Source organism: Leptonychotes weddellii, chromosome 8, assembly GCF_054177405.1.
Source record: "Leptonychotes weddellii isolate Sample4059 chromosome 8, ASM5417740v2, whole genome shotgun sequence".
Taxonomy (NCBI): Eukaryota; Metazoa; Chordata; class Mammalia; order Carnivora; family Phocidae; genus Leptonychotes; species Leptonychotes weddellii.
Window position 1 is genome coordinate 124,934,086 of NC_138376.1, and position 24,537 is coordinate 124,958,622.

At 38.1% G+C, this 24,537-nt stretch overlaps 1 protein-coding gene across 1 annotated transcript in view; it reads right to left on the reverse strand.

The window, feature by feature from the left end:
* Positions 1 to 24,537, reverse strand: part of PRKN (parkin RBR E3 ubiquitin protein ligase) — a 1,144,848-nt gene that overhangs the window by 337,243 nt on the left and 783,068 nt on the right. The window lies entirely within an intron of this gene.

Here is a 24,537-nt window from a genome sequence, read left to right on the forward strand (position 1 = left end):
CTCTCTTTCTTTCTTTCCTGAGCTGCCTGGGTCCTGTGGGACAGTGAGGTTAGTTTAGCACTGGGCTAGGGATCAGTCCCAGCATCCTCACTTTAGACCTGGAGTCAGAAGACAACAACAGAAACCAAGAACAGCCAAGACAACTTTGGAAAGGAAGGACAAAGTTCAGGGATAAAGACTTCCTGATTTCAATATAATTATAAAGTGACAGTAATCAAGACAGTATGCAACTGGCATATAGATAGACACATAGATTGATGAGACAGGAGAGCATAAAAATAAAACCTTATGTATACTGCCAACTGATTTTCAACAAAGGTGCAAAGTTAATTCAGCAGGGAAAGGATACTCTCTTCTGTGAGTGGTGTTTGAACAACTGGATATCCATATGAAAAAATGAACTTAAATTCAGACCTTGCCCCATGCCCCAAAGGTAACTCAAAATAAATCAAGACCTAAATCTAAAACATTAAACAAAGCTTCTAGAGGAAAACACGAGAAAACCTTTGTGATTTTGGTTAGGCGAAGATTTCTTAGATATGACACATAAAAAGCATGATCCACAAAAAAACAAACTGATAAATTAGACTTCATCAAAATTAAAAACCTTTGTTCTTTGAAAGACACTGTTAAGAAAATGAAATGATAAACCACAGACAGGACAGAAAGACAAGATTTGCAAATTATTTATCTGATAATATACTTCTGTTTAGAATATATAAATTAAATTTATCATATTATATATTATTATGCTAAATTTTTATAATATGAAAGCAACCCCATTTTTAAAAATGGCAAAAGATTTGGACAGATGCTTCACCAAAGAAAATAAAAGAATGACAAAAAAGCATATGAAAAGATGGTCAATATCATTAGTCATTGGGGAAATGCAATGTAAGACCATAATGAACCACCACTACCCATTTAGTAGAACATCGAAATTTAAAAGACTGATTATATCAAGTGTTGGAGAGGATTCGGAGCCAACTACAACTCTCACACGTTCTGGAATGAACTTAAAATGGTACAAGTTCCTTGGTAAATACTTTGGCAGTTTCTTAAAAAGAAACTTCCAAAATATAATCCAGTCATTCCACTTCTAGGTATTTATACGGGAAAAAAAAAAATGTATGTGCAAAGACTCGCATAAAATTTATATTGATTGTGGTGATGATTTCAGTGGTGTATACACATGTAAAACTTACCAAATGGTACATTTTAAACATGTGCATCTTTTATGTCAGTAAAGCTGTTAAAAACAATAGGATTCTAGGGGCGCCTGGGTGGCTTAGTTGGTTAAGCGACTGCCTTCGGCTCAGGTCATGATCCCGGAGTCCTGGGATCGAGCCCCACATAGGGCTTCCGGTTCAGCGGGGAGCCTGCTTCTCCCTCTGACCCTCTCCCCTCTCACGCTGTTTCTCTCTCGCTCGCTCTCTAATAAATAAATAAATAAATAAAATCTTTAAAAAACAAACAAACAAAAACAATAGGATTCCACATTAACCATCTAATTAACTCAGGCCCACTTAGAGAAGAAGCCTTCCAATTAGAGATCAGGAAGCCAAAGCTCAGAGAAGCGAAGTGACTTGTCTGAGGTCACACAGCCAGAAGAGATGGAATTCAGGCTCAGGTCTGTCTGCGTACAAAACCAGTCTTGCCCCCACTCTACCACAGCCACTCTTAACCTTTCTGTGCCTCAGTTTTCTCACCTACAAAGTATCCAAAACAGAGGATCATAGGGGAAGAGAGGAAAAAATAAAACAAGATGAAATCAGAGAGGGAGACAAACCATAGAGACTCTAAGTCATAGGAAACAAACTGAGAGTTGCTGGAGGGGAGGTGGGTTAGGGGATGGGGTAACTGGGTGATGGACATTAAGGAGGGCATGTGATGTAATGAGCACTGGGTATTATATAAGACTGATGAGTCACTGACCTCTACCTCTAAAACTAATAATACATTGTATGTTAATTAACTGAATTTAAATAACAAAACAAACACACAAAAAACCCCAAAGTATCCAGGTGGGTCAAACAATCTCTAGGGTTGCTATCAGCTCTAAAGTTCTAGGAGTTTATATGAAGCAAACTGGTTTCATGCACAATGTCATTCATTTCAGAAGACACCAAATTTCCTTCAACGTGTACGATGAGGATAGCAAACGTGTTCCAGCTCATGGCACGTCTGCATTTCTTGCATCAGCAACTGAAACTAAATTCCCACTGGCATGTTCTTCATTGTAAAGGACTGAGAGCACTTCCTTGACCCTCCATTAGAATGTGTTTGGTTGGAAAGCTTGGCCATTATAGTAAATATAAAGGTGATGTTCTGAATGCTTCAGAATGCACTAAAAAGCCATTAAAAATGAGAGACTAATGGAACAATTGTGTCTCATTTTCACTCCTAATAACCATGACTCTGCCGTCAGTACTTTCTGAGATGCTAACTATTCTAAGGAAGCTCAGTAGCAATACTGATTTTCATCACCCACCAGATTTAGGTAGCATCCATTCCCTACCTCTTCTTTTTTATTCATATTTCAGTTCTCTTTTCTATTCACTGACTCAAATACATTGAACTTATTGCTAGGTCCCTGTATGCTTTTCCATTGTTTGGCTTATGTAACCTTATTTGTTTCATGGGTTGCACAGCCAATGGTCACAACATTTCAGACTATGTATCTCCCCTTGCAAGTGTGCTTTGGGTTCCCTGGATATAGGAAATACATACCAAAGCACAAAACTGGGTTCAGCTTTTTCAGGTGTGACCAATTAGTTGACACAGCTAATAGTTCACTAACATAAAAGCAGCTTTGTGATAAAATTGAAGGATGTTGTGTACTTTCAGTGAGCAAAGCATAAAGGTAGCTAATTGAACCACAAATCATGTTTGTCAATCAAATGGCTTTTTTGTCTTGTCTTGAAATACACCCTTTTAACACACAGCTCATTCTTCAAAAAAAAAAAAAAAAAAATCCTGTGGTCATAATGTCAATTGCTAACTTTATTTTCTATTTACATCATCCACTTATGAATACCCTTTTCTTCGATTTAATTAGTTAGTGTCACTCACACTTTAATTGGTAACAGTGTAAGACTGAGCTGAATTTGAAAATGATGCCACAATGTCAGTGTGAGCCACATCAATCTTGTAAGTGCACGCGGCAGCTAGAACACAACTAAACACCACCTATACGTATATATGTGGACTGGAATTGGATTTTTATATTTTTAGTTTAATAAAAATGACATACTAAGTAGAGTAATACCTTTGAAGCAGAGAAAGATTCATTTTTTTTTCTCAATTTCAGTTCTATTACTGGGAGGATCAAAATTCAATGCAAAAGAATAGCTAAGTTGAAGCGTAAGTACTCTGAGAGCATAAATCATCAAATATTGTTATTTTTCCTAAGGTTTGTGGGTTTTCAGCCTATGTCTACATGTATCCAAACCATTACCGAGGACATGACTGAGTCAAGTGTTCACTGATGCAGTAAATATTTCAATACAATACAAATTCTTTGGCCCCAAACAACAAAGTGCTTTTCTTTGTGTCATGCTTTTAGTATCCAGCAATAATTTCAGAGGGCAGAGTCCCTTAAAAACTGAGGCCAAATTCTACCAGGAGAATTTTATGGCTTAAATAGATGGTATAAAGAAATACTCAAAATTAATGTCCTAGTGACAGATATTACGGCCATTTTAATTAAGAACAACAACATGATAAACTATTATGTTGTAACAAAATATAGTAGGTATTTGCCTATAATAAGTTAATCATGTCATAGTTTTGTGTGTGTCTATTTCCAAATAAGACTGGAAACTCCTTGAAAGAGAAAACTGTGTCTTCTGGCTTCTGCATTTCTATTATGAGCACTGGCACTGAGTTCAGGAATAATCCAGCCCTGGAGGGATGGATAGATGGATTTGTTCCAATGTAGCACAATGTAACAGGAGGCCTTGGTAGAGGGTTGCAAAACGTTCCACATGCCAAATGACAACCATCAGATTTATCAGATGTAAAATCAGCAATTTCTTAAGGCTGGTACTGCCCAAGATATATAAGGGAACCCAAGAATAAAAACAGATCAGAAGACTAACTTTATAAAAATACAGAATTTTAGGTGTGCCTGGGTGGCTCAGTCAGTTAAGCATCTGACTCTTGGTTTGGGCTTAGGTCATGATCTCACGGTTGTGGTATTGAGCCCCACGTTGGGTTGTGCTCAGTGTGGAGTCCGCTTCAGATTCTTCCTCCCTCATCCCTCTCATTCACTCTCTCTTTCTTTCAAATAAGTAAATAAATAAAATCTTAAAAAAAAATAAAAATAAAAGTACAGAATTTTAGGCTGGTAGAACCATCAGCAACTGACTAGCATGATCTCCTGTGAGTAAGGAAACCATTTTGGACTGGAAAGGAAGCAGTCCAACCTCACACAGACAGCAAGAAGCAGAGCTACAACCAGAAATCAGAGGTACTAACTTTGGTCCAAAGGTTATATTACCTCAGCAATTCAGCTGATGCCCACTTATGAGGTGGCTTTTCCTGGTGAGGTTGGCATTGAGCAATGGGGAATCCAGAGAACAAACAAAATACAATTCAATTTGGAGATATCAAGAATGATTTATATCAGGTAATGCAATCATAGGTAATGATTCTGGAGGGAAGCAGGAGATAAGCATCTTGAAGGCATGACACTGGATCTGGGGAGGTCTAGTCGGGTAGAGGACACTGAGGTCTTGGGAGTTACAGAGGGGAAGTGGGCAGGCAATCCAGGCCCAGGGACACAGAGGGGAACGGAACTTGTAAACGGGAGGATACACAAGCAAAAAAGCAGGGTGTTGAGAGTTAACAGGAGAGAAATTCAGGCTGCCAAGGAAGAGACCTAGGCGGAGGTGATACTAAATTTCAGAAGCAATATGAAGAGTCACGGTAGGCTTAGCCAGAGCACTGATGTGATGAGTGAAAATGGAATCTTGATTAGTGTAAACACAGTGAGCAAATGGGCAGCCGTGGGAAGACCTTGAGGTTCCTATCGAATTCAGGGATGAAGTAAGTATAGCATGCATGTTGAGAGCTACAAACTAGAACAGAAGCAAACAAAAAAGACAAAAGCACCAGAAATAGGACTGAGAAAGAACCAAAAGGTGTCAGTTTGGGTCTTTTAATTCACAAGTTACTTTCAAGCTGTTAATGAGGAAATTTCAGACTATCTGATGTCATGCTGTGCAACAGAAATTTCTGTGATGATGAAAATGCTCTAACATGTGCTCTAGTGTGGCAGCTATTAGATATATTTAAATCATTTTATGATCATCGGAAACTGAGTTTTAATCTTATATCATTTTAACTGATGTAAATTTGGATTTAAATAAGCACAGATGATCAGTGGCTACATGTTAGACTATGCAGATCAGCTATTCCGTTCACTATAGAGCCATGAAATCAATGCCTGAAAAAAAGGAACAGAATTCTACGAAGACTATGTTCTCGGTTGTTATGCTTTTGTTGTATATCTGCTATGTTCTAGACCATAATTGTTCTCAACCCTTTTGGCACCTAGAAATTCTATTACTATCTTCAAATGGAATTCTTTATTTATCCGTCTCTTCATGCAACCTTCTAGAGAGGATTTGAGACATTAGATGAATATACACAACTACAATAAGATTAAACAAAGAAATGGGAGAGAACACGAAATAGCAAGAGACTACTAAGGACACAGATTTAGGACAGCATGCAAAAATACATTACCACAGAACATTATACTTGCTGAAGATATGCTTTGGAAGCTCTGATCTTTCTAGTGGTCAGAACAAAGGAAACATGGTAATCTCTAACAGTAATGTTACATGTGGCATAGAAAATATATGTATAATTCAGGAGAATCAATGTTTTTCCTCGACTAAAATCCAAATATCTTTGTATCAAGTGAGTCATTTGACCAAGACATGTGACTTCAAGCTTTAAGCTTAAGAGCTAAGGGTTGTATTTCTGGCTCCAGGGGTTGGAGAAACAGAGGAAACTGGTTTATAGCAAAGGTGGAAGGAAGCAGATAGGTACGGGTGAAGTAGACACACGGAGACAAGAGTCTTTACCACATCGACCCCTGGGCAACAGGAGACATGCCACCCTTAATAATGTCCTCCTCCTCTCTTATGCCCACTTTGGTTGGTTCTGTTCCTGTCAACCACTAGAGTCTTAGTGTGGAGAGAAGTTTCTTCCATGAGTTGACACTGAGCTAGTGGGCATAATCCTCAAAGGCAGACCTACAGGAAGACAGTCTGTGTTGGTTTCTTGCATTGCCCTTCTCTGGGATCTGAGAGGCATAAGGCTACAGCAAACTCAGTAGGAGTGAATCCCACTTTATTAGCATTTGCCCTGGCTGCTTTCTTCCACACCAAGTGAAAAGTACACCCTTTTCCACATCGAATTGAATAGAAAATAATTTTCTGTTTACTTTTAGAATCCGTGATACTCTTCATGAGCATTTGCTAGCTACAATGTGAAGATCACTCTGCAACCACCAAATACAGCATCATTCACCACAAATGAATCTTAATAATAGGATAGAGAGAAAGTATTAAAACTTTATCCTTGTTTTTCGTAAGTGTTTGGTTGGAATTCTCATCCATCTTGTACCTAAGTAGAAACCTGAGCATTATCGTTCAGCACCTCCCTCTTCCCTTTCTTCCTACCGTGAGGTCCATCACCGCCTCCTGTCACATAGGACTTCCACATGACTGGCGTCCGTCCAATTCTTTCCAGGCCCAGTGGCATATGGGCACCAGGGCCACTCAAGCAAGCTGGTGCTGAGTCTAGGCTGCAGTGCTCTACCTACCCCTTCCTGGCTTTCCCCTCCCACCTCACCCCTTTGTAATCGCCTTCCTTTCTCCAGCGGAAGTGGTTAAATACAAACCGGATCCTGCCATTTCTCTTGTTGGAAGCCTGGAGAGTTCTGACTTCTCCTCAGCGGTTTTAAAGAGACCAAAGTGTTCACTTCAAGCTCAGGGGCAGGCTGCCGTGGCCCCGCCAACTTTCTGGGCTCTTCTCACTGATCCAGTTACTCTGGTCTGCTTTCCATTCCTCAAACCTGATTTCTTCCCTCCTGTCTCTGCATTTGATTTCGGGATGTTCCCTTTGTCAGGACCCTTCTCCCTATCCTGCCCCACTTCCTCCACTTCTTCCACCTATTATGGAAATCAGGAATTACTCAGCTGCATGTTTGATGGATGTCTGTAACTCCCACTGAACTGAGCTCCTCGAAGGGAGCAAACCTTATCTGTTCTGTGAGCTGTTGTTTCCCCCTTTGGCTCAAACAGAGCCTAGAAAGTAGAAGATAGACTTCCTATAAAATGGCCATGATGATAAGATCTGCTTTATCTGGTATGCTAAGGGCAAACTTTATAACATGTATAGCCCTGATGTCTGCTTTTACTCAGCTGATACAAATGATATCTTATCATTCAATAAGATGCAACAGTTCAACATACTTCCCCAAAATGGGACCATGAATAATTTTTAATGACAATGAAAGCCCACTTCCAAGTTAAGGGGAAATTATTTTAAACTATTTGTATAACTTCTTGAAGACTACAGTAATTAAACCATCCATTTCTACATGAAATAAAAACAGCAAACTTAATAGGATATTTTGTGTAATATGAATAATTAATATTTAAAATTTAGAAATATATCTCCTTACAATGTAGTTAGAGTCTCATAGAGAAAATGTATTCTTAAAACAATAGCTAAATGTTTTCAATTCAAGGTACTTTGACTTAAACCCCCCGGGCATCAAAATAACTCTGTAGTCTTTTCTAGAATATTACTTCCAACATTCTGAAACACATACTTTATTGGCATCTGAAAAGTAACTGCAAATGTTTCTCTTATGTTCAAAGTCCTTTTAAAAAAAGACTCTATTGCTAAGCTCCGACAAATGTGCCTCCCACTACCTCACCGGGTTCCTTCACAAACACACAAATCACAATTATAAGCAATTTTGTAAAATGCATGCTATTTTCCCTGGAGAATGTCTTGGAGTGGTTAAATATGTGATTGGGTAATTTTCTGAAATGCTTATTATTTACCTGAGTCTCATTTCAGTCTCTCTGGTAAACAGAATATCCCTGCCAGTGGTTATTATCCCCCAAAAAGCTTCTGAAATTGTCTGTGATCCTCTAACTTTCCCCAAACACATCTTAGGACCTGGGACGTAGATATGAAAAACAGCTACCTGTGCTGGCCTTCTTGAAATGACAAGGTGGGCTTCCATTTCCCAGAACGGGGGGTTTTCTGGATTTTAGGCACGGTGGAAAATGAGTAACAGGACTTTTAAACTTCTTCATGACTTAGATTGCATCTTACCTGGTTGCAAATCTCATTATCAGCTTTACAGCTGTTTTTCTACCTTGATTTATTGTTATTTTTGGATCAGAAAGAAGAATGGCAAAATTACAGCCTTGAGGTTTGCTTTTGGGAAATAAAGTTTGAATTTAGCTGTTGTTGATTTATACCCAGTGTGCTACACTTTGCATGTGTGTACAGTTAAGCACACTTTATAGGTAATTACTCCTTCTATCGATATGAGGCAGCTGTGCATAGCCTAGAATAATACCCAGTTTTTGAAACAGTACCTTCTAAAGTGGTATATTAGGTAAATAAATTCTGATAATGGAGGTAGTATTTCATCCAACAAGAGATCTTACTCCCTCTGAACCAACATCTTTTACTACTTGCCTAGTTATATATGAACAATAAAAACTCACCAAGACCAGATTTAAGTAAAGTAAATAATAGAATGTAAATAGTCTCTAACTGAAATGACTTCAAATTAAAATAGGGAGTCAGAAATCCAAAGGGAAAAAATGATTTGAGTTGGTTTAGAGGCTGAAGCACCCCAATTCTTTTATTTTTGGGTCCCACTAACAACATTCCATAACACAGTACTTTAACAGTAACAAACTCAGGTTTCCCCTCTATGTCAATGATACAGGGCAATAAAAATTTGGTCTTCGCCATTTTTAATTCTGTTATTTTAATTATTTTAATTCATAGTACAAAGCATGTAGTTCTTTTATTCTTCAAAAATATGCAATATAAAGAAAACTAAACCATTTTAAACAGTCTCTGCTATGACTTGAAGTCTAAATAGACCCTTCATTCTGCCTGGTAAGTGCTGAAATAGGAACCTCAGTTAATGTAACAGGTACAACCTGTGAATACTGTCACTGTCCACATATTTCCTTCTATATAAAATAAGCCTCGATATGCTATATGGATAACCCCTCCCCATGGTTCCATGCAACTGATCTAAAGACACCACATAGAGACTGAGATGTTAGTGTATCTTGCATATCCATTAGCTGGTACTTACTGGTTTCACTGTTGGGGGTGGTGGTGGGGGTGGTGGTGGTGTGTGTGTGTGTGTGTGTGTTTATTCTGAGTGTTACAGTTCGTGGAAATAAATAGCAACTCTTGGTTTAGGGGCCAACAGTCAAGGATAATAGCATTTTTGAGGTGGATGAGGTCCTGGAGCTGAAAGTAATTTCATGAATAAAAAGCGGACAGGAAAAATTAGTTTTGGAGTCAGGTAGACCCATGTTTCACTTTAGCTTCTAAGATCCTTAACTTTCTCCCTTGCAAATTGGGATTGACCACATAGACTCATTCTGAAGCTTAAATAAGGTAACATATGCAAAAGGTTTGCCCAGTATCCAGCAGCTATTAAGTGATCTGACCAAATTAAGTAGGTGTTTAGTTAGTGGTAGAGTCAGGACGAGTCTTACGACTTCTAGTTCAGCACTATCTCTACAATAGCCATCTAATGTGAGAAAGAAACATAAGTTCACTCACGAATGCAACTTATTGTAGGTCCCAAAGAGTGAATTGCAAGCAAACTGTGACCATTTCCCTTATAAGAATCAGCATGGCAGAAACCATCACAGCCAAAGCTGTAAACAGTTAGCTAGTGCATTTCTGATAAACCTTTAAGAACACAACAAAGAATTTATCTATAAATCATAACACAACGGAGAAGTGAACACTGTTAGAAGTCACTAGTTTTTAGGCTATTAAAATATTTTAAATTATCTTTCTCTAGAGGTCACTGTATGTACGAATGATAGTTACAACATTTTCTGGCTTGTGGGATGGGAGTGAGGGGAGGTGGGAGCTCTTTGAACATGGTGCTGATGAGATGGCACTCCGACACCCAGGTGTGAGTGGGGTGGTAGCCCCATCGCAGGATATGGCTCCAGAGCTTCCATGTTATTGGAATGGCATTCTCTGGTGATGGCATTCCTGAAAATGAAATGTACATATGAAATGTGTTTCGTATTGAGTCGTGTCAAAAATTTACATGTTTTATTAAACTTTTCTAAATGACTAGTTTCAAAGGATGGATGGATGGCTTTTTTTCTACTTTGTTCAAATCTAGTCTGTTTGATTAGGTGTTTTCTTTTTTTTCAGAGTAAGACGTGAGTTATATTTAAAAATCCTATAAACAGTTATTTAATTACATAGTATTTGAGTATATTTCCAGTCCTTGAAATTACTGAACACTGAGGTGGGTTCCTAAGGGAAGGTATGGTATTCCTTTGAAGGAATAAGGCTTAAAATGGGCTGATTTAAAAGAGGGCTGGACGCAAACAATGACTCATGGAACCAATGATGTACTGTATGGTGACTAACATAACATAATTAAAAAAACAATAAAAGAGGGCTGGATTTTACCTGTTTTGGATGCATCTGAAACAGGTTAAAACTGAAAATAGCAGAGTGTGTCTTGCGTAGTAGGAAATTATGGTTTTGTGAAAGGTTTTTAAATTACATCTATTTGTATATTTTATACATTTACATGGCCTCTTCAGATTACAAATTTTTGAGAAAGGAGTTAAAATTTATGCTAAAATCCTAGTGAAGGCAGCCTAAATTGATGCTATTGGTAAAGAAGAGAAATAATAAAGGTAGCCTCATTAATGCAACTATTTATATTCCTACATATATCCACTTTATAAAAGAATAGTTTGAAAAATCTGGTTATATAGAATGAATCTAATTTAGGAATTTTAATTAGAACTATCAAGAACTTTTTAAGTATTTTTTTATATTATATTTATGTAATATTTTATACTTCTATAATTTTAATTCCTGACTCACAGGAATTAATTATTTCCATTATTTGTTAATGTGCTAATGTAGAAAATGTCAAAAAAGAATGTTTTATTTTTGCTTTTTAGCCTTGAAACTTTAATTAAATCTAAGGTTCAGCTTCGGGTTTTCCTGTTATAATTTTAAGGATCTAGAATATATTCTGAAATTAGGGCCCAGGGTTGGTGGTGCCTGGGAAGTTATTATATATAGAATACCTATTGTATATCAGGAACTGTGCCAGTCCTTTTTATACACAATCTCACTTAGTTCTCTCTGGGTTCAGACTTACTTTCATTTTAAATGAGAAAATAGTTCAGTATCTCGTAAGAAAATCTGGAATAGGATAAGCACCATCTGACTACAAAGTCAGTATCTGGCCCATGATTCCTGAATCATGGGTATGCAACTGAGTCTACCACTCAGAAGCTGAATGACCAACTCTCCAAAGGAAGACCTTTTTGACAGAGACTGCCAAGTGTCTACCTAAATTCTCTCCGTCCCCTAGGCATTTATCCAGATTTCATTTCTTAAGCTCCCTTGCAGCACATAAAGCCGAATGGCTGTGTCCTAGCCAATGGAATGAAGAGATATGTGCCATATCCAGAAGGGGGCTTATGAGAGAGATGTCTGTCTTAACTTATTATTTCTTTCCCCTCTGCCAGCTGGACCCTGGATGTGGGGATCAGTGTGACCATGAAGACAATGATAAATTCCAATGGGGTAGCAGAGCCAAAGGATGGAAACACCACTTTGAAGAAAACCACTCACCCACCTGAAAACTGCCCCCACCCCAGGCACAAACCAAGCTACATTTGTGTGTGAGCCATTATATTTTGAGTTCTGTTGGTTACGGCACTTTAGTCTACAATATCTAGAAAAACTTTTTTCAGAGGCTCTGATTCATGACACTCCATCTGGGACAACCAAAGACTGAGACAGGGCTGCAAACAACACCATCTCCACCTCAAAGAAGATTATTGTGTATTTACTTTTACAAAAGATGGAAAAGTTCAGCGGATCCTCTCCTAAAATGTTTGTTACTGAGTCCAGATTTTAAAATTAGATAATTGGCAAAAAGTTCCCATTATTCCTTAGGTATACAAGTGTTGATAGCCAGCCAATGCCAAGTAGGGGTGGAGGTGAGGCTGGAGAAGGAGGGGGGAGAACAAGATACACCTTCAGGAACACCCCATAGTTAAACCACTGTGAAGCAGAACTTATATACAGGGTTCATGTTTGATAGAACTTCTCTAAATTTGGGGATGCCAAGTACTTGAAAACTATTTCAGAATCTAGAGTGGGGCTGTGATGGACTAAAATTGTGTCCCTCAAACTTTCACGTTGAAAGCCTCAGTACCTCAGAATGTGACAGTATTTGGAGAAGGGCCTTCAACAGGTAACTTAGCTATGGTGAAGCCATGAGGGTGGGTCTCATTAGAGTAATGTTCTCACAGGAAGAGGAGATTAGAACACAGAGAGAGACACCAGGGCTGCACATGACCCCCGTAAGACGACCACATGAAAGGGCAGCAGGAGGGCAGTCATCCGCGAGCCACGAAGGAAACCAAACCTTCTGGTGGCCTCCAGAACTTTGAGAAAGTAAGTTTCTGTCACTTAAGTTGCCCAGTAGGTGGTATTTTTTTTTATGGCAGCCCTAGCAAACCTTTACAGTAGCCAATTTCAAAAGCTCTGTTACTTGTGAACCACAAGAAAGAGCCCTTCCTGGCAGAGGGAGGGGAGGTCAGACAACGTAACTGCTTCCTGAAGCATGTTCCTAGTTTCCACTCCTTTTCACTGCTTTTCATAGTTTCCTTCTGTAAATACACAAGTCCGAGATAAGAGATTTCAAGTAAAGGCTTGTCAAGCAGACAACATAAGAAATACCAACTTTCCCAGGCACCTGGGTGGCTCAGTCAGTTGAGAGTCTTACTCTTCATTTTGGCTCAGGTCATGATCTTGGGCTCCACAATGGGCATGAGGCCTGCTTAAGATTCTTTCTCTGCCCCGCTCCTTTCTTTCAAATAAATAAATAAAATCTTAAAAAAAGAGAAATATTAATTTTCCACACTCTGAGATAGTAGAACATATAAGATGCCCTGGAAGGTATTCAGATTTTACTGGAAATATGTGACATAATTTCTTGGTCCAGATATTATATATTTATTTCCATCTTGACATTAGAATATTAAACCACTCCTCCTCTTTGCTAAATGGGTATGCATTTAAAACACTAAATTGTTTCACTGTCCTTCTTAGGAACCAAATGATTTCAACTCTCATGAATATGTAAATCAACCCCTCTAAGCACATTATTAATTATTTCAAAGATAGTTGGAGGTCACCAGCTCATAGCAATTTCTATGCATGAGGTCTCATTAATACAAGACATCACACAGTAAGGAAGAATAAAGTTTTATAACAGTTACTTCATGCGTGTGTGTGTGTGTGTGTGTGTGTGTGTGTGTGTGTGTGTGGCCAAAGTAGCCTACAGAACTGAACACAGCACCAGCGGACACTAAGGCTAGCACTGTGGATGATGATGGAGAGGGGGCAAGTCACAAAGGAAAACAACAGCTGTCTGAATCAGGAACCACAGACTCAAAATCCAAAGAAATTTCTGTCTCAAATAGACTTAAGTTTTCTTGACCAAGAGGGCCACAAATGACCCTGATTTCTTCAGAATGAAACTGTGGCTTGAAGAGTACCCTTCTCACTTCCTGAGGCACTAGAGAGCACACAGAGAGTTTGGTCCCTGCATCCATGACACTAGACACTGCTGGGAGCCTCTTTGGCAGCTCTCATCAGCTTTCTTGGTGGTTCTCAGCAACCGAAAGGCTCTGATCTAAACGGCGGGACAGCTGAGCTACAACCGCCAAAAACTTGTGATGCAAAGCTGTTGACAGTGGTACACGGAATTACTGACAAAGGACAAGATTTAACAGAGCGAGCTGTGCTTTTTACAATTCATAATATGGATAGAAGACTCTTATTCTCACCAAATTGCGATAAAATTGATCCTACTCGCCCAAGTAACTCTTCAGGGTCCCCGTTATTATTTACTTTTATACCTCTGATTGCGAACTCAGAATTTATCTGGTGAAAAAGAGAATAAAAAACTGCTCACAGGGGATAGCAACTGAGATAAGGAAGATAAACATAAACACAGCCACTATCTAGTGTGGTTAACAAAATATATATAACAAAGAGAAGAATGAAAATCCTGAATATTGGAACACTCGGCACATGTATTCAGGGTTTTCTGACGAGGGGTATAACTGGAATTTAGATGCTTCTGGTGAAGGAAATTTGGCAAAACCTTTCAAGCATCCACTTGAAAATTAAAAGTAGGCAATTATCTGTCATTTTTAGGGATGTGTGTCCATAGGGGGTGACGCTATGAGGAAAAGCAAAGAAATGAGTAGATGAGAGAAGTCAAGATAATAGTTGCATCTCTCCTGGGCAGGAGAGAGGAGGTTGTGGCAGGGGAGGATACCTCAAGGCTTCTGGGATGCTGGTGGTACTAGTTTTCTTGATCTGGGAGGTGGTCCCAGAGGTTCCTTATAATCGTAGAAATCTATAACAATACAAATGGGGGTAAGCACTGTTGTGTATGCATAAGATGCCTCACAATAAATTTAAGAATACATCAAGTCATTTAAACTGATATACTTAAAAGTCAATTAATATTCTATTGACATGATTATAATCCTTTGAGCCTCAGAAGAGCATCCTCTGGACTAATAATGCCAAGTGCACAGACTCAAAAGTTGGACTGACTGCCAATATGGCCAGGGAGAGGGATTTGGATCATACCTTTTAATAAAAAGAAGAAGAAAGCCTAAAGACAGCTGTTTTGAACAACTCTTGTCACTATCTTAAGCACTTACAGTCATTTTTCTAGAACTCTTTGGATAAATAATAAATTTGTACTTAAAAATAGTTTGCTTTTACCCCTATAAAACAAAGGTAGAATGCTCTTCTTAACAGTGCGAGGTGGAAGTAGGTGGAAAGAAATTATTTTTGCTTTCTCTGCTGGCTATTGAAAGCATTCCCACCTTACTTCTGTTTTCTAAAATGTTATTTTATTTTTAACCACTTAATAAGATGCAAGAGAAGATGAAAGGCAGCTTGGAAAGTAAAAACCCAAGCAAAGTAAGAATCAAGGGCATAGTTTCCTTGGACATGGGGTTCCTCCTAAAGATAAAGGAAGCAATCCTGCTGGTGCCATTTCCAGTCGGTGCATAGAATCCCTTCATCTGTATAACACCAAAGACATATGCATCAAACAAATGCAGAAGTCCATTGTCCTCGGTGAAGTAGGCATTTCCAAGGTCAAAGAGAAGACACTGCCTGCTGATCTAGCTAGAGTGAGCTCTTGAACACCATCAATTCCATCTACAGCTCTTTTTCTGGTCCTTATCCATAGACCAGTCACTCCTTAAAATAAAGCTACCTAGACTGAGTGTTATTCCTTTTGCAGGAGGGGAGAGGAAAGCGGAAGAAAAGATCGTTCAGTAACTGTACATTTCACCATACTCTCTACCAGCATTAGAGACTGCTATGTGTTGGCAGTCCTGTTTGCTTTTCCTTCTGGGCACTCAGCCAGACCATGTTCCCCCATTCCCCTACATGCACGTGCACACACACACACACACACACCCCTCATGTGCTCAGGTGGGGCTGTGGGGTCCAGTTCTGGTAGAAGGAACGTGGAAAGAGATGATGTGCTCCATCTCCAGACCTGGTCTCTACAAACTCCAGCATGATGCTCACCCCCTCTCTGCCTCTGCCAGCCGGCCTGGATGAAGAGGATCCAGTGGGGATTCAGAGGCCTCTGGGGATGACAGAAGCACTAGATGGCAGAACTCAGAATCTGAGTCGTGGAATGATGCCATGGGGCAGAGGTGTCAGAGCCAACCCACCCTGGATCAGGACATGAGTGGCAAAAAACCTTGATTCTGTGATTTCAGTGTTGCTTTAAAAAAGTTATACTACGGGGGCGCCTGGGTGGCTCAGTCGTTGGGCGTCTGCCTTCGGCTCAGGTCATGATCCTGGGGTCCTGGGATCAAGCCCCACATCGGGCTCCCTGCTCAGTGGGAAGCCTGCTTCTCCCTCTCCCACTCCCCTTGCTTGTCTTCCCTCTCTCGCTGTGTCTCTCTCTGTTAAATAAATAAATAAAATCTTTAAAAAAAAAAAGTTATACTACGATCCTGACTTTAATACATCCAGATCAAAGGAAAACTGTCAAAATTGCTAAATTGCTAACCCCCCACCAAAAAAAAAAAAAACAAAAAACTGATCAGAAGTTTGGCATTAATCTCAGAAAATTAGTAAACTTGATTTAATTTCAATTAATTTTGAGGCAGAAAGAAGATCAGGTTTGGATTGCAAGCTTGTCAGCTTCCTAAATCCTGGTGCTGCCATTTTCATGCTATCTATCACAATTACTCAAGATCTAGGAGCTAGGAAGAGAATAAGCTATAGATTTCAGAGTTAGACATAGAATATGTGTGTAAAGAGGTTTCTATGGAGCTTATTGCTATTTTAAAGCTCATATTATAGATTGCCAAATTGCTTTTTAGAAATAGATTAAAATCATATTTTTACCTGTTCTGAATGTGTGTCCATCCCACATTATATTTTATGCTTTAAATCAGCAATTATTTAGTAACTATGTTAAACTTTTAATGTGTATTGATTTTGTGCATATCTTCTTTGGTGACCCATCTTTTAATTTATTTCCCTACTTTTCAATGTGGTTTTAGGAATTATGTTGACTTGATGATTTGTATTTGGAAGAGTAATGCTCAAAAGCCAAAAAAAATTATTTTGGGTTTATGATTAGCTCCCTCAACAGCTGTCCAGAAACCAGTCTTCTTGACTGTGTAGGCATCAAGAAGGGCTCTGTATCTCAAAAGGACCAGGACTATCTGCCTTGTGCTTAATGTTGCCCACAAAGATGCTAAGGACCCTAATAGACTGCAGTTGGTGAGCGGACATATTAGGTAGAAAGGAAATGTCATTCTAAGTTATATGAAAATTGGAATTTTACAAAATGTGATCTGGGAAGAGAAGAGTAAATAAAACAAAAATGCAAACCACTGAGGACAGAGGAGGGGATGCACCTGGATGGGACCAGTGGCCATGGCAATGGCATGTCACAGAAAAAGGAGGAACTATTCCCTTGGATACCCCAAGGCTACAGGAAATTTGTGTTGCCAGGGCTTATAATGGACTAGAAGTAAATCCGTTCTACATAGTCTTCATCATATAATTCTAGAGCAGCATTCTAAAATAAATCAACCTAAATTAATGAAGCTCCAACAAATTGTGTGAGTGACAGTCTTAAGGGCACATACAGACAGTGCTTTGGAATTTCAGAATAATTTCTAGATGGAATTCTCATTATAGCAGGTACAGAAAAAAGACAGCAAATATTTCAAAATAATGATGAAGTTTCTCCCAAAGCCCATAGCTTCATGCAAGAGTTTCTCAGAGGCTCTGGAAATAGGCCATTTTGGCTGTGTTTGCTGATCTTATTTTCAACTCCAACAATGTTTACTGAAAAACCTACGCTGGCTAGCAAATCAAATCGCTCATGGGCAAAATAGGCAAGGGCAGAGGGAGTAATTTTGTACTTATTAATGCTACAGTCTCTCACTGAAAATACCATATTGCTTGTAGAATGCTTGCCCCCACAGTAGTCCCAAATTCTTAAACCTGGGGTCTCTAACAAATACTGGGGGCCATCTCAGAGGTTCTTTTAATTGGCCCGAGGCATGGCCTGGGCATCAGGATTTTTTTACAACTTCCATCTTACTGAAAATGTACATCTAGGGTTGAGAACCACTGCCTAGAGAGAAGCAAGGTGGGAGAGTAGAGAGAATGTGGAGCTTTGGAGTCCACCACAGCTGCATGGAAACCTTGGCTCTATTCTTCCCATGGTCCTGGGCACTTTTGTATTAAGGCTTTACTTCTTCCTCTGTGAAATTAGAACAGTTCTTACTTTCAAGTTTACTGTTGGTTTAAATATGGAAAAAGTGCTAGAAAATTAGATACTCTTTTGACATTCTTTTCCATAGAACTTCCAAAAGTCTAGTACTTTAACTGTGGAATATAGGCTTCTCTATTCATATAGTGATTAAGAACACACATTCTAAGAACACACATTCATATAGTGATTAAGAACTAGTTGGCACTGATCACCAGCTCTGTGATTTGTTAGCTGTAATATCCTGTGTACTTTAATTAGCTCCTGTGAGCCTCAAGTGCTTCAACTATAAAAGTAGAATGACAACATCCATTCCAGTGGATCTTTGGGGGATTAAATGGATGTATATATGTAAGCACTCAGAGTGGTGCCTTATGGACAGTAAGTACCTGGTAACAGCCCTAATCATTACTTACTTTTTACTCTCAGGGAAATACAATTTGGCACCCCATTCTTACAAAGTGTAACAAAATTTCTGGTCAAATGAGAAGCTCACACAAAGGTATCAGGGTTTGTACCTGAAAGGGTTTTAAACCAGTTTTAATTGTTCAACATCAAAATTATGACAATGAAAAAGGACGGTTCATTGCTTACCATCCATACCTTGAATGATGTATATATCTGAAATTGAGTTTTGAAGGGGTTTAGTTTAATGATCTTGAAAGAGGCTTGAAAGACTAGATTATAGGAAAAAAAAGAACACTTATGATTTGGTGGTGAGAGGTATTAGACATTTATATAGAAATGGTGAATTTACACAAACACCGTTTAGCAAGACGTTGGGTATGTGGGTCATTTAGCAATAGAAATAAATGCTCTATCTAGCCTTTTTTGTGGCTTCCACAGGGCCAGTGTAGTTTGAAAAACAGTTTGCTAATTCTACTTATAGCTTCTATTCTTTTATGTAAGGTTTGTAGTCCCAGAAAGCTGATGTCATTTTTTTTCCCCCTCATAATGTCACCATTCAAATATGAGGGAATGGTTTGTTTCCCAGGCTCTGGAGCTAGTAAGTGATAGATTTGGGGGAGAGGCTGTTTTGTATGGACTGGCGGAGGGTAAGGTTAAACAGCTGCATTGAACTCAAGGAGTAGAAGAGCATCTTCAACAGTGCTATGCATGAGATTTGGACACCTGTTTCCTGTTAGTTTTGAAAAGTATCCATTTCATCTTAGCAGGTGAATCCACTCTAGTTGGTGAGCATCAAAAACTCCTTTGGCCTGTGCCAAAGTAGGAACACAATCACCAAGCAAATTCAAATACGTATTTACTGATGAATCTGCCCATTTATAATTTCATGCAGACCCTTGAGGTCAGAAAAGTCAAGGAGTAACTTAAAGCTGTGGATTCCAGTGCCAGAGTAACCTCTTGTGGTTATAGATTAACTCTGTCTTTGAAAGGAAGTGGTGGCTTTAGGAATACAATGCCCCTTGATTATCTAAATAAATCTTGCTTTAATTTTCTCCGAAAAACTGTAATCCAAAAATGGCTAGTAGCCACCACGGGGGTTTGAAACCATTTGGCTGGACATTTAAACTGCCATGGTGGAAAGATAAATGGACAACTCTTCAGAGAAATCAACAATATTCAGTCAGGCTAAACCAATGGACAATAAAAGAATACACACACACACACACACAAGCTAAGCTTCCAAAACACTTCTAATCCTTCAAAAACCAAAGATAAAGATAATACTGGGGCCTTTGAGATCCAGGCTTTCTATAGAAGACTGCTGACGTCAGGCAAGAGCCGTCAAGGACATGTTCTACCGAACCATGATCAATGTGACCAGCAAACACACCTTCTTTGCTGAATGGATCTGGCATAGAATGTGAGTCTTGCTGGAGTAATAACAAGCTGACTTTGCAATACAGTTTTAGTTCCATTAAGGAATTAGCCAGTATTTTTGCTTTTTATACATAGTATTAAGTTTTATTTATAAGATTTATAGACATTGATATAACCTTTTATCCCCACTGATATAACACTTTAATTAACCCCACCATGAAAGAAGACTGTGCCATGGAAATAGTATGAGTTCAATCATCTTGTTCCTGATAGTCTGCTATTTTTATCTATAGTTTGAAAAGCCTTGATTTTCTATTTCTATTTCTGTTTTTTTTTTCTAGTTTATTTTTATGTGTCTTGTTCTATGCTCCATGAATCAAGGCAAAGTCACATAAGCCAGATATATGGGTAGGTGAATAATGCTTGGTAAATGGTTGCTTTATGTATTGAATTATAGTAAACACCAACCTACAGTTAAAGAATGCTTGAGTATATGTTCCTCTATGAATATACACATATGTGCACAAATAAATTTCATATACTGTCTGTAGGAACACATGCTTACAGAACAACCAAAATAACAAAAACCAATATTCATTATGTGCTTACTGTCTTCAGCATTCAACACAAAGGTACTTTATATGGCATTATTTTAATTCACCCACATAACAATGTATAAATAGGTGCTATTGTAGTGTCTCCATTTTACCTTAAAACGAAACCAAGACCTATGAAGGATAAGTAACTTGCCCTTTATTACAAAGCGGGTGAGTCTCAGAGCCAGGATTTGAACTCAGCTTCTCTGATTCTCTGTGTATACCCCAGGATATGTACAAAATTATTCATTGGTTTATGGGGAGGTAACATTAGAGCTAACATAGGTTTTATTTAAAATATGGGGCACCTGGATGGCCCAGTCGGTTAGCAGCCAACTCTGGATTTCTGCTCAGGTCTGATCTCAGGGTGGTGAGATCAAGCCCTGCATCATCAGGCTCTGCGCTCAGCGGGGAGTCGGAGCCTGCTTGAAATTCCCTCCCTCTCCTTCTGCCCCTCCCCCTTCTTCTGTGCACACTCTGTCTCTAGAATAAATAAATATATATTAAAAAAATAAAATAAAAAATAAAATATGAAAAAATTAGTCTTCTGAGATCAGACGAGATCGGGCATGTTCAGGGTGGGATGGCAAAGGCTTAATGTACAGGCTGATATCGGAACTTACTGGACCCTGGTATGCATATCAGATACATTATGTAATAAACTGCAAAGGGGGCAGCTTGAGGGGGCAGTGGGCGTCTTAAAACACAGTCTCTTAGAGAGTCTCTGGTGAGAAAGGATTCGAGACAATCCAGTTTGTTTTTTACAAAATAAAAAAATTCTATAATAACATCTGAAAGCCTCTTTTCACATAATATGAGGAATACTTCTAATTTGGGCCACAGTTAAAAACCGGCTAAATAATACATGACAATATTGTGACAAACTGAATTGTATTTTTTATAAACACCTTTGAAGATATATATTAAAACACTGTTGAAGATTTAAAGAAACAAGTATCAAAATGAATTATACAGTGTAGAAAGTTTACTACACAGTTGAAAGTCAGTAGGTTATTTTTAACTCATCTCAGCTTGTGGTTATTTGCTACATTCTTTTTTCCTGGTTTCCAAAGTTTATTAAAAATCAAAGAATAGAAAAACTTTACATGAAAATATGTCAGTTTTAGTTTCCATGTATTGCACACTTACACACAGATACACACATACACAGACACACACACAAATCAAGATGATATTGTTTAGCTCATCCTGTAGTGCGTGACCGCAGTGGTGGCCAGGCCAATTCACTCGGGTCACCATGATGGGCATGGACCATGGCACCTGTGTCTGTGAACTGAGCTTTAAATTGCACACCCCAGGACACTCGCCCCATGGTGTGTCCTTAATTTAGGGTGACAGTCACCATTGATAATGTGTGGAGGTTAGCATAGGCCTATATATCAGTTTTTATAAATATTTCTTGATCAACAGATTCACAATTTAAGTATCTTTAAATATTTTTTAAATATTTAAATATCACAATTTAAGTATCTTTAAATATTTTTTAAATATTTAAATATTTCTTTAAATATTTCCATCACCAGGAACTGCAGACAACAATGGGCTACTGTATTCTGGATAGATTCTCTTTTAATAACCAAATACACAAATATACAGCTTTCTCCTTCTTGTCATTAAATATTAAAAGAAAGAGGTGTCAGGGAAGATAAGTTCTTGGTAGCGAGTGGCATTCTAAACAATTAAAGCAAGATTTTATGGAGGATTATGTTTAAATAACCAGCAATGAAGTAGGTACAGTCACAAAGAGTATTTAAAAGGATTCCAAAGAAAAAATAAAAGGTAGCAAGAATCACAAGAAAAGCCTAGAACAACCTGTTATTCTAGAAAGCTTGGCTAATGTGTACAAGGGGAGTCACTATACTTTTTTTTTTTGTATGTTTGAAATTTCCTAGAATTCAAAAGGTTTAAAATTTAAAAATAAGTGAGAAATAAACTGATTTTTAAAAGTGCCCTGAGTATGAAGAGAAGATATGAAAATGGATATTTAGAAATGTTTCCATGTTATATGGTTTTGCGAAAAAGAGAGTTTATCAGTACAAAATTACCACATGAAAAACATTAAAAACAGAATCTTTCAACCTGCAAGTAAATGTTTCACTAACTTTTGAATGCTTTTTTTTTTTTAAAGATTTTATTTATTTATTTGAGAGAGAGAGAATGAGAGAGAGCACATGAGAGGGGGGAGGGTCAGAGGGAGAAGCAGACTCCCTGCTGAGCAGGGAGCCCGACGTGGGACTCGATCCAGGGACTCCAGGATCATGACCTGAGCCGAAGGCAGTCTCTTAACCAACTAAGCCACCCAGGCGCCCCTTGAATGCTTTTGTTAAAAATATAAAAGCACAATATCATCCAGTGAGTTTTCCTTAACAATATATTGACACATACACTACGTGAATCTTAATTAAAAACATTGCATTATTGGCATATGCAGTTGAAAAATGAGTGTCATAATTTACAAAGTCAACCATGCAATTAGCTTCTTCCATTTGGAAATGTGAAATAATTTTGAGGTGTATTTTTCAGCTTTGATCAACATTAAAACTAAGTATTACAAATAAGTATTGCAATAAATTAAACTTAAAACCTGACCACTGAATCAAGGAACCACATAGTTTCAAATCACAATTCTCAACAGTGAAGCATATTCACTCACGCTGCACTCATTAAATATATATATTTATAATACGGTAGGGACCCCCATCGCACTCCATATATAAAAAAATAATTCAAAATGTATCAATGACCTAAGCATAAGAGCTAGTTAGAGGAAAACATGGGGGTAATTCTTCATGACCTTGAGTTTGGCAACACATTCTTACCTTTGATACCAAAAACACAAGCAATAAAAGAAAAAAATGGATAAATTGGACCTCACCAAAATTAAAAACCTTTGTGTATCAAAGGACATTATCATGAAAGTAAAAAGACAACCTATAGAATAGGAAAAGTGTTTGCAAATCACATACCTGACAAGTGTCTAGTATCCAGAATACATAAAGAATTCTTACAACTCAACAACAACAAGATAAACAACCCAATTAAAAAACGGGCAAAGGACCTGAAGAGATATTTCTCCAAACAGATTTGCAAATGGAAAATAAGCATATGAGAAAATATTCCACATCATTGGTCATTAAGGAAATGCAGATCAAAACCACAATGATATGCTACTTCAGACTTAATAGGATGGCTATTAAAAACCAAACAGAACAAAACAGGAAAATAACAAGTGTTGGAGAGGATATAGAGAAATAAAAAGCCTTATAAGTTACTGGTAGGAATGCAAAATGGTACGGCAGCTATGGAAAATAATTTGGTAGTTTCTTGCAAGGTTAAACATAGAATTATCGTATGACCCAGCAACTGCACTCCTAGGTACACATCTAATAGAAATGAAAACATATATCTCCACAGAAACAAGTACACAAATGTTTACAGCAGCATTATTCATAAGAGCCAAAAGTTGGAAACAACACAAATGTCCACTGGCGAATGAACGGATAAGCAGATTGTGGAATGTCTATATAGTGGAATATTATTCAGTCATAAAAAGGCATGAAGGTACAGGCCATGTCTTGGATGAACTTCAAAAAAATTATGTGAAGTGAAACAAGGAGGACACAAAAGGTCACATATTGTATGATTCCTTTTATAGGAAGGATCTAGAATTGATAAATCCATAGAGGCAGACCCTAGTGGTTTCCAGGAGATGGCGGCAAGGAGAAATTGGGAGTGACTATTAATGAAGGTGGGGTAATGAACTTTTTCTGGGGTAATGACAGTTTTGAAACTAAATAGAGGTGATGGTCATTGCATAACATTGTGAAAGCATGAAATTCCACTGAATTGTACACTTTAAATGGTTAGTGGTGTGTTATGTAAATTTCACCTCAATTAAAAAAACACACGTAACAATAGCAGTATAATACAAATAAAGAATATTGTGCAATGTTAAAAGATAAAGTAATTTTAAATATTAAATATTTCAGC